A 10,813-nucleotide genomic window follows, 5' to 3' on the forward strand; every position below is an offset into this window, starting at 1 on the left:
GCCGTCCGTTTTTGGCTTATTGTAACACTTTTTGCAACTTTTTTGACGCGTGCTTTCATTTTTATGATTTTATCCTTTAGAAGGGAGACCACTTAGAAACATCATCTTTAACTAACTTCAAGGACTAAAATAGCATATTCGATTTAATTGTAGGTCAAACGTGCTATCATGAATAGGACAAGGACTAAAATAAGAATATAGCAATAACTCAAGAATATGAATAAGATTACGATAGGAAGGTGTGAAAGTTGAACGTTAGGGTTATGATAGATGATTAGTAGGTAGCCGAATATTTGTCTTTTCCATACCTGTGGCTTTAATGTTAGTTTGTTATTATTCTTAAGTTAAATTGTTATTACTATATGTTGTTTTCTTATTATAATTTCGCTTCGATTTTTTTAGTATCTTGTTGTTGTTACTGCCTGTTGCTACTGCTTTTGTTCATCTTTCCCTGAGCTGATGGTCTACCGGAAATAGCCCCTCTACCTTCTCAAGGTAGGGGTCATCATCTCTACACACTATCCTCTCCAAATCACACTTGTGAAATTTCACTGAATTTATTATTGTTGTTGTTATTTTATCAGTATCCAATTATGGAATGCTGTTGTTTTATCAGTATCCAATTATGGAAAACGAACAGATTAAAGTGATTTGTGAAATCATATCATATCGACTTTTAGCTCTTAAGTATGTTTAATTAATCATGTATTTTACATATAATAATAGATAAATATAAATAATAAGAACCTTCTAATGTTTATTCATGTAAATGGTAGTGGCCTCATTTTTCATACTAAAAGTGTGAAAAAAATAATTAGGAAATAGCATACAACATGTAAAAATCATAATGAATATTTATGATTAAGAAAAAAAAATGAATTTCAACGAAAACACATAATCAAAAATTTAAGATTGTTTACCACTTAACTGTTAAAGTTAAATTAACTTGGCATATATTGTATGGGTCAAATTCTGTCTCAAGAATACTTAAGTCAGTATGCCATTAGAGAAATATTCCCAGGTCGCCACGTGTCGAAGTGGTTTAAGGAACAATGAAGGTTGTGGTCGAAGAGTAAGCAAGGACTGAGGTCGATGAGTCATCAAAGATTGAGGCCGAAGTCGAATATCCTTGACAGAGTTATAATAATTAGTTTTAAGATATGCCATTAAAAAGAGTATTCTAGTGGATATTATTTGCACTTGTACTATTAGGCTTTTTACGAACATGTTTCCTATAAATAGAAAGTGACATAATGATAGGAGGGGAAAGAGATTCATTTGTAAAATACATTTTGACTTTATAGAGAGAATTTGGCCTTATTGCAAGCCTACAAAAATAACCTTTTCACTAAGATTCTGGTCCACACTTTTTCACTGGATCCGAGAATAACTCGGATATTCAAAGGTTTGTCCATCATTCATCATTATCAGAAAGAACATCCACTGATTTCATCCTTTCTCGGGCGACTCATTCATTTTATTTGCATAAGTGTCATTTATTGCTATTCATCACTATTTAATGCTACATTACTTCTGTTTGGGTTCTTGAATATTTTCATTATTGTGCATCGTCATAACTTTCGGAATAAATCTATGTGTTATTTATCATATTACTCTTTAGGATATTATTATTAACCAAGATTAATCTTTATTTGCATAAATTTAACTAGTTGAACCAAGATCTATATTTTTGGTCAAACAATTTGGCGTCGTCTGTGGGAATTTATTAGTTAACTTTTTAGTTTTCTTAGATCTACAGCTAACGCAAGTCACTAACCTCACAAACCCCAAGATCTTCTTCTTTCTTTGTACGTATAAAAACCTACATGTCAGGTAACCAAGGAGAAAGGACAAAAGTAACAAGTGATTTCCCTAGCAACCTCATGAACGCTATCAACGAGAGCTGTGAAACAGTAAGTGAGGACGTGACGCCCACCGCTTCCCCTAGGCGCGAGAGGTAGCCTTCCCCCATTGTAGCATAACAAAACCCAATGGAAAAGGAGCATATGCGTCCGTAGAAGAAGGGACGCCCCCAGCTGTGAAAAAGCTCCTCGAAGCATGGCTGACCGATACGCTAGTGAGCGTGTTCAACAAGCCTGCTCCTGGAATGACTACAGAAACCGCAAGAGCTTGCATGATACAACAAGCAGACGAACAGTGCAACCGACCAAACCCTCCGACAACAGGTATAACTCACAATATTACTAACAGTGCAGGTGAAGGCGCCCTTGCTGCCGTTCTAAAGAGGATGGAGAAAATAGAGAATGAAAATAAAGCACTCCAAGTCCAGATGAAAGAACACCAAGAACGAGTCGACAAGATACCTGGCGCTCCTAAGCTATTGCCAAAAAAGGATACCGGTAGGTTCATAGAACAGTCGTACATCGACGAAGAAGCCCCACATACCATACCAAAGACCTTCAAAATGCTGCCCTACCTCGGGATATACGACGGAATGACCGATCCCAAAGATCAAGTAACCCATTACATCACCGTCGTGAAAGGCAACGACCTCGCCAAGGAACAAGTTTCCTCTATTTGTTTGAAAAAGTTTGGCAAAATCCTTACGGGAGGGGCAGTAACATGGTATTCACAGCTACCAGCCCGCTCCACAGAAACTTTCGAAGAAATGGTCGATAAGTTCGTAACTGCACATGTTAGAGACAAGAAGACCGAAGCAAGAGTAAACGACATATTCGATGTCAAGCAGTCCTTGAGAGAGGGACTAAGGGACTTTCTCCCCCTTATTATCCGCTCACAAATTTTGTGTATCACCTACATAAATAGTCTATGCTCTTGAGAAACTCGGAACAAAGGTAAAGTGGCTGCCAAAGATGATGTCCGATCCGAACACCAGAAAATCTGATACCTTTTGTGAGTTCCATCAGGAACGTGGGCACAAAACAGAAGATTGCATTACCCTCGGGCATGAAGTCGTAAGCATGTTGCAACAGGGCACCTTAAAAGGCTGCTAAGCGACAGGGGAAGAAATAACTTCGCTAGAGGACGTGAACACCAAGGTACGCCAAAGCCGCCTTCACCAGCTCGTACTATTAACATGATCATCGACGGCGGCGAAGACGCCTCTATCAACGGTATGAAGTTCACCACCACTCATAAGCTCAAGTGATCTATCACCCATGAACGGTACGACAGACTCTAAGAAAGTATCATCTTCGATGAATCATATACTGATGGTTTGATTCGACCTCAATGGCTGTAGCAAAAAGGACTACATCGGTTGTAAACTTTCGAAAACCAGGTAAATTCAGTCAATTCTTAATAACTATTGCAGAATCGTTTGCCTTCAGCCATGCAGATATGTCGGGTATCCCCACGAAATCGCCATGCTCAAATTAAACGTCGATCCGTTCTATCCTCAGTAAGGCAGGTCAGTCGTAAATTCAACCCCTCCATCAATGATGCAATCCGTGAGGAGGTGGAGAAACTATTAAAAATGGCTCCATCAGGGACTCGAACTACCCCAAGTGGATCGCCAACGTAGTGATAGTCAAAAAGAAAAAATGGGAAATGACGAATGTGCGTGGATTTCACATACTTGAACAAAGCATATCCGAAGAATTCGTTCCCGTTACCTCACATCGACCAACTCATCGACGCAACGGCCAAGCACAAGCTATTGAGTTTCTTGGACATGTACTCAGGCTATAAACATATACTTATGGAGGAAGAAGACCAGGAGAGAACCACGTTCATCACCCACTAAGGAACGTATTGTTATAAGGTCATGACGTTTGGGCTGAAGAACGTGGGGGCTATATATCAAAAATTGGTCATGAAGATGTTCAAAGACCAGCTCGGCAAGACCATGGAAGTATATATAAATGACATGTTGGTCAAGTTCGTAAAGGTAGAGGATCATATCAATCATTTTAAGGAAGCTTCGACATATTAAGACGGTACAGAATGAAACTAAACCCGAAGAAATACACGTTTGGCGTAGCCTCCGAAAAGTTCTTGGGTTTTTTGGTGTCACAACGGGGGATCGATGTCAACCCTGACCAAATCAAAGCTGTCGAGGGGATACCGAAACTCTTGACTACCAAGAAGCAAGTCTAAAGGTTGACTGGTCGAACCGTCGCCCTATCGAGATTCATCTCGCGGTCGTTTGATAGATGTCATAAATTTTTTGGCGTACTCAAAAAGGACAACGGTCTCAAATGGACTCCCGAGTGCGTCCAAGCTTTGTGAGAACTGAAGGCATACCTATCATCACTACCTCTGCTTTCAAAACCCGAACCCTGGGAACACCTTCTCATCTATCTAGCCGTCTCCGAGGTAATGGTAAGTGGTGTCGATGATTATTTTGCTAATGTAATAGATGGGGAATACCTCCTTGTCTATCTAGCCATCTCCGAGGTAGCGGTAAGTGCAGTCCTGATCCAGGAAAACAAAGGTACGCAATCTCACATCTATTATATTAGCAAAACACTCATCGATGCCGAGACGAGGTACCCGCACCTCAAAAAATTGGCTCTGGGATTGGTTGTAGCTTCACAAAAGCATATACCCTATTTCCAATGCCATCCTATTTCGGTCGTTACAACCTTTCCCCTAAGGAGCATTTTGCATAAACCCGATCTATCAGGGAGGCTGGCCAAGTGGGCCATCGAAGTAAGCGGGCATGATATCAAATACCAGCCGCGAACGGCGATAAAGTCGCAGGTGCTCACTGACTTCATCGTAGACTTCAGTGCAAATAAAATGCCTGAAGTTGAAAAGGAAGACGTCCAAGCTTCCCTCCAAACACAAGACCTCTGGGTCCTATACACCGATGGCGCATCTAATGCATCAGGATTCGAACTGGGACTCGTACTCGAGGTCCCTATAGGCGAAGTAATTCGCTAGTCCATAAGGTGCCCGAATATGAATAACAACGACACCGAGTATATGAGGCCGTAATTCCAGGGTTGAGGCTAGCACTTGACTATGGGGCGAAGCGGTTAAAACTCCGCTGTGACTCCCAGCTTGTAGTCAACCAAGTCACAGGGACTTTCCAAATCAAGGAACAAAAGTTGCAAAAATATCGGACCGAGATCTGCAAGCTACTGCCTGAGTTCGACGAATGCCAACTCGACCAGATTCTACGCGCGCAGAATGCTAATGCGGACGGCCTCGCCAAACTAGACACAGCTACCAAAAGCATCACGACCGGGGATAAAAGTGTAGTCCACCTTTTAAAATCATCACTAGACCAAATCGAGGTAAGAACCGCAAGCTTAACTTAGGATTGGCGCAATCGTATTATCGCCTATTTACAGGACAACACAATTCCAGACAACAATAATCCAAGAAACTAAGAATGCAAGCAGCCAGATACAGTCTCCTCCATAGCGGCCTGTACAAAAGGACTTACGGCGGCACTCTAGCAAAATGATTGAGCCCAAACCAGACCCAACGCGTCCTCAAAGAAGTCCATGAAGGCCATTGCGGTGCTCACTCCGGCAGTCGAGCACCCGTTAGATGCCTTATACGGGTGGGATACTATTGGCCCACCATGAAAAAGGATGCCTCACACTTCGTGAGAAAATATGAACAATGCCAAAAGTACGCCCCAATGATTCACCAAGTAGGCGAGCACCTCCACTCGGTCACCTCCCCGTGGCCGTTCATCAAATGAGGAATGGACATCATGGGCTCCCTCCTAGCAGGGCAAGGTAATAGATGATTCCTTTTGGTTTTAACTGACTATTTCTCTAAATGGGTAGAAGCAGGAGCGTTCTCCCAAATACAGGAACAAGAGGTAATCACTTTTATATGGAGGAACATCATCTGCCGATTCGGTCTACCCAAAGAGATCAGCTGTGACAACAGACCCCAGTTCACGGGAAAGAAAACCATTGAATTATTCAAAAAATAACATATCAAGAGGATACTTTCAACCCCTTATCACCCAGAGGGAAACGAATAAGCAGAGTCCTCCAACAAGTCCATACTAAACATCATGAAGAAAAATGTCACGACCCAAACCAATGGGTTTGCGACGGGCACCCAGTGCCTTACTCAACCGAGTACCTACGTAACATATCTTTCTTATCATACTATCATGGGTAAATGAGCTAGAAAGACTGTCATAAGATAACCAGGATAAAACATAAGGGCATACTCGAAATAGGATGACCCAACATGGAATACAAACTTATACATGTGATATATGAGCCTATAGAATCAAAATGATCATTTGTACACTCAAAACATAGGTCGACAAGGACATAAAATCATCCATATACATGACATATGTCTACAAGTCTCTAAGAGTACAGAAATATCATAAAAGGCCGGGACAGGGCCCTGTTATACCAATCTATACATATCCAAAGCATACTGACAAAATAGGCAACTCCGGAGCAAGTGGAGTGCACCAACACCTTTCGCTAAGCTAATAGCCTACTAGGAGGACTGTCAACCTGTCTATCGGGACTTGCAGGCATGAAATACAGCGTCTCCAGGCAAAAGGGGTGTCAGTACAAATAAAGTACCGAGTATATAAGGCATGAAAAGTAGTATATAAAAGAGATGAAAGAAACATGGAGTAAAGGACTCAACCTGTAAGTCTGAATAGCTCAGTGAATCATGAAACATTTATAGTGTAATGTATATGCGTATAAATTTCATATCATGAATAAGTATATGAGTACATAACATCGTCAAGCCCCTGAGGGCATCCCATCATATCAGTGTATACCAACTGATCAGGTGATGGTGCGTATTTAACGTCGTAACTATTAACCATACCCTATATAAATATGATGTACGCGTATATAACGCCATCTGGTCATGGATCAATGTACATGTACAAATGAATGCAATGCATAAGAAGTAAGTCAATAAGATCAATATGCCTTCGATTAATATCATAAAATAAACTTTATCAAATTACATATTTTCTGAGACCCATTAACATGCGATATAATAATATGACACGTGGGGAATCACGAACAAAGGCACCCCTAGTACTTCTAAGAATAGAGTCATTTGTGAAAGTTGCGTATTTTATCATTTTGTTTTTATCATATGGATCATGCCAAAAGGAAAGAAGGGATAGCCTTAACATACTTTAACTCCATTGATTCCTTAATACCTTCCAAGAAATTTTTCAAACAACTCAACTCTAAATCAGTGTTGAGTAAAGGCTAAGTCTGCAACTTAAACTAGTAGCTCGTTTATGTAAATTTGGGCAGCATCTCCCCTATAATAAGGGCCTTCTCTAATACCATATACCAACAACAATAACAACAACCAAAGCAATACAACAAGAACAACATCAATAATAGGGTACATAATATTTCATTAACAAGTCATCAACATATCACGACGAGTGGCAAGCTCGGATTGAATCCCTTTACCACCCTTCAACCCCATTATCATTCAATCTTGAACTTAGTAATATAATCAATATAATAACCAATACCTTTTAAAGGATTTCCAACCTTGTACTCAATTTCAAAGTTATCCGAAATAGCCTAACACAAGATAACATCATTGTGGAACACTTTCAAGTGCTTTATAGCCATTTCTTTTCTAGTTACCAATTTCTTCAACAAGATTGACATGTAAACCAACATAATTATACTAACAATATCATAACTAACTTATTTTCCATAATTTCCATCCACTTAAAGTCCATAAGAGTAATATTCAAATCAATACATCAAGAACAACAACATATCAAGCTAATCCAAATATTATCTTGTAGTTTATCATCCTAAAAACTTAACCAACATACAAGCAAGATTAAGCACAATTTTTAGGTTGTTATACTCACCTTATCCAGTAGCAACAACTTGAAATTTTATCCAAACACAGTCCACAATTATCCTCAATGACAACACAACCTCAGAGAGGTGTTGTTCTTCACTAGAACTAACTATTGATATTGAAATATGGTGTAATCACTTCAATCCCTTATGGTATATATTTAGGAGGGTTAGGAGGAGTGTAGGCACGAGGTTGGGTTACAAAATGAGGAATAAAGGTCGTCCAAATCATTTTTAAAGTGAAGTAGGTCGACCACCGCCTAAGTGGGTCCCATTGGGAGCTGCTTGCACAGTTTTCACAAAAATACAAATATCTCTCTACTCCGATGTCGTATTGACAAACGATTTAATTAGTTAGAAAATAGACTCGTAGATATTCAATTTGATATGTGGATAATCCTATAAATCCAAGTATATTAGGAGAAAAGCTCTGCTACATTTTACCTAATTTTCAGCACACTATGAATGTAACTTGTGATGACCTTTGCCAACTTTTGTTCCGCAACTCGCTTGACTTCAAAACGTAACACTCGACTATCATACGACTAAAATAGCTCATAACATAACCTCATTATCATGTTAAGAACCCTAGTCTCACCCCAAAGTACATGTTATAGCATTCCAAACTTATCGACTTTCGACGAAACTTATTTTTCATTTAGCTTCTAAGCTTTCCAACCCTCTTGGTACTTGTTATTCATAATATTAAAGATATGTAACCTCCAAGTTAACATTATTAACTTACTTTATGTACTTTCAAAAATGATCTTATTTTTTAGCTTACACCAATTGTCTTACGACGTACTCTTACGTACGAAAACACGGGGTGTAACATTATTCCCCCTTTGGAACATTGGTCCTCGAATGTTGACTGATGCGCTTATCAATATCATAACCTATAGCTCTTGGAAATACTTTAATATTGTCCTTGCCATCTAGGCAAGTGTTCTGTGAATTAATCCATAGGCCAGGGCATTCCTCCCTTTAGGCCTCTTTCTCACACTACAACTTGTGGTCAGAATTTTTTCAATCTCGTAACTATTTCTACCTTTTATCATGCAGTTTTACGACTTTGTCCTTGTATGTGTGCCTATGCGACTCTTATTTCCTTTTTCCTCCAGCTTTTAGCCAATCTCTAGGCCTCACTTTGTGAACATATACCGAATTATGACAAGATGTCCCTCTGGAATCTATAAATGTATTGAAGTTCTTCGCTCGGTTCTTTGTCAAACTTACGACTATTGATATATATCATATCATAGCCTCGGCAATCTACGCTTATGGCTTTACTACATCTAGGTAGGTTATACTATACTATAACATTTACTTCAGTTTATTATTGCCGAGATCTGCTACCCAAATCCAGGTTACTCTCTCGCTGCTTATCCTATATGTATAAATGTAATTTCCTTAATTATTCCTCATTACTATTCATCTTAAGAATGAAGGCCAAATCGCATCTCATACTTTATAACTTTTATCCATCCATTGTTGATTCACCTTAATGTTGATCCATAATCTACCACTGATAACTTGAAACCTCTTATGTAATACATTGTCACTAGGGCTCACATCTCATTGGGGAACATCTGAAGTTATTTGCCTAATCCACCTAGGTACAATACTATACTTCAAAAACCATATTTCATTCCCAATGTGATTCATCTTATGAGGGTATTCTAATCTTGTGCAATTTATGAAATACCTTTTCTTTAAATCATTACTCAATCAAAGGCCTAAGTGTCATCCTCTTATCCATCATAATTACACCCTTATTCTACTACCATGGAAGCATTCCATATTTTCTAAATTCACCTAGTCTTAGACTCCTCTGAGTTTATTCAAGTTATACTGACCTTTCTATAACTTACGGAAACCATCAGTTCTCTTGTTTTGATGGGTTTAATCCCGAGGACTTACCCATTCTCGTCACCTTCTCACTCACCTTTTCTTATCCTTACTCCTATTACCTAAAACCTTGTCGCTCTACGATACTTTATCTTGCGACCTACATATATCTATTTATACTACTCGCAACCTTCCTTTAACTTGCTAGCACCATAGATTTCCCTTCGTGCCTTCTCAGCTGTCTTTAAATGTAGGTAATTACTTTTCCTGATCATTCTGCCACTTATTGCATGAATACTTGGCTTATCTTATTACCCACTAATACTGGAATTTCATGTAACCCATATGATCTCAAATATCACCTTTGATTTTTTTCCCCGTTCATTAGCCACGATAGGTGCCACTTTCTTATGGAGTGTATACAATATTGTAGTGAGACTGTTGTTACAAGACCATTTATTCTTCAAGTTGCTATGCTTAGGTTGAAGCCTTCTTCCTTATTTCCCCAGCTAGCCTTTCGTTTTAATATTTAGGGGAGACCCTCTGACTCTTTTAAAGCTGTGAGCTTATTACATCATATACCTGACGGAATTTTTGATGTTCTTGCTTGCCTATTATTATCCCTAGTTACTTTCCTCCGCACCCGTGTGCTTGTAGGGTTGCTTCTGAACAAAAAATTTTGACTGTCTTCCCAGTGGCACTCTCTTTTATTTTTGTAACACTTATACGATACCTTTAACTACCCCAACTCATATCTGAATATTTCTCAAGGATTACGACGTCATATCTGCGAGACTGAATTCACTATGTTTATCTTGCACAATCTGTTGATTTGTCTATATCCTCTTATCTAGCCATTAACTAGTCTCTTCCTGAATCATCTACAAGCTACTCGTTAGTCCATTCTCATATCTATATTGCGCGTAACCCCTCTTGGGATATGTCCTTTGTCTTAACTTACCTCTTACACTTGCTCCTGATGTGTCAAGTGTCCATTCGCACCTATTTATCAATAACATCCTGGGTGGGAACCCTTACCGCCTTTCCACGGCTTCGTGCTTGTATAATGTTCTGGAGTCGTAACATATCTGTAGGATCTGAATAAATGCAATCTCATTTTTTTCACCTTTTTACCGTATTCTTCCTTTATTATTCCATAGTTACCTAAACCACATAACTCTAACTTA

Source organism: Nicotiana tomentosiformis, chromosome 5 (genome assembly GCF_000390325.3).
Source record: "Nicotiana tomentosiformis chromosome 5, ASM39032v3, whole genome shotgun sequence".
Taxonomy (NCBI): Eukaryota; Viridiplantae; Streptophyta; class Magnoliopsida; order Solanales; family Solanaceae; genus Nicotiana; species Nicotiana tomentosiformis.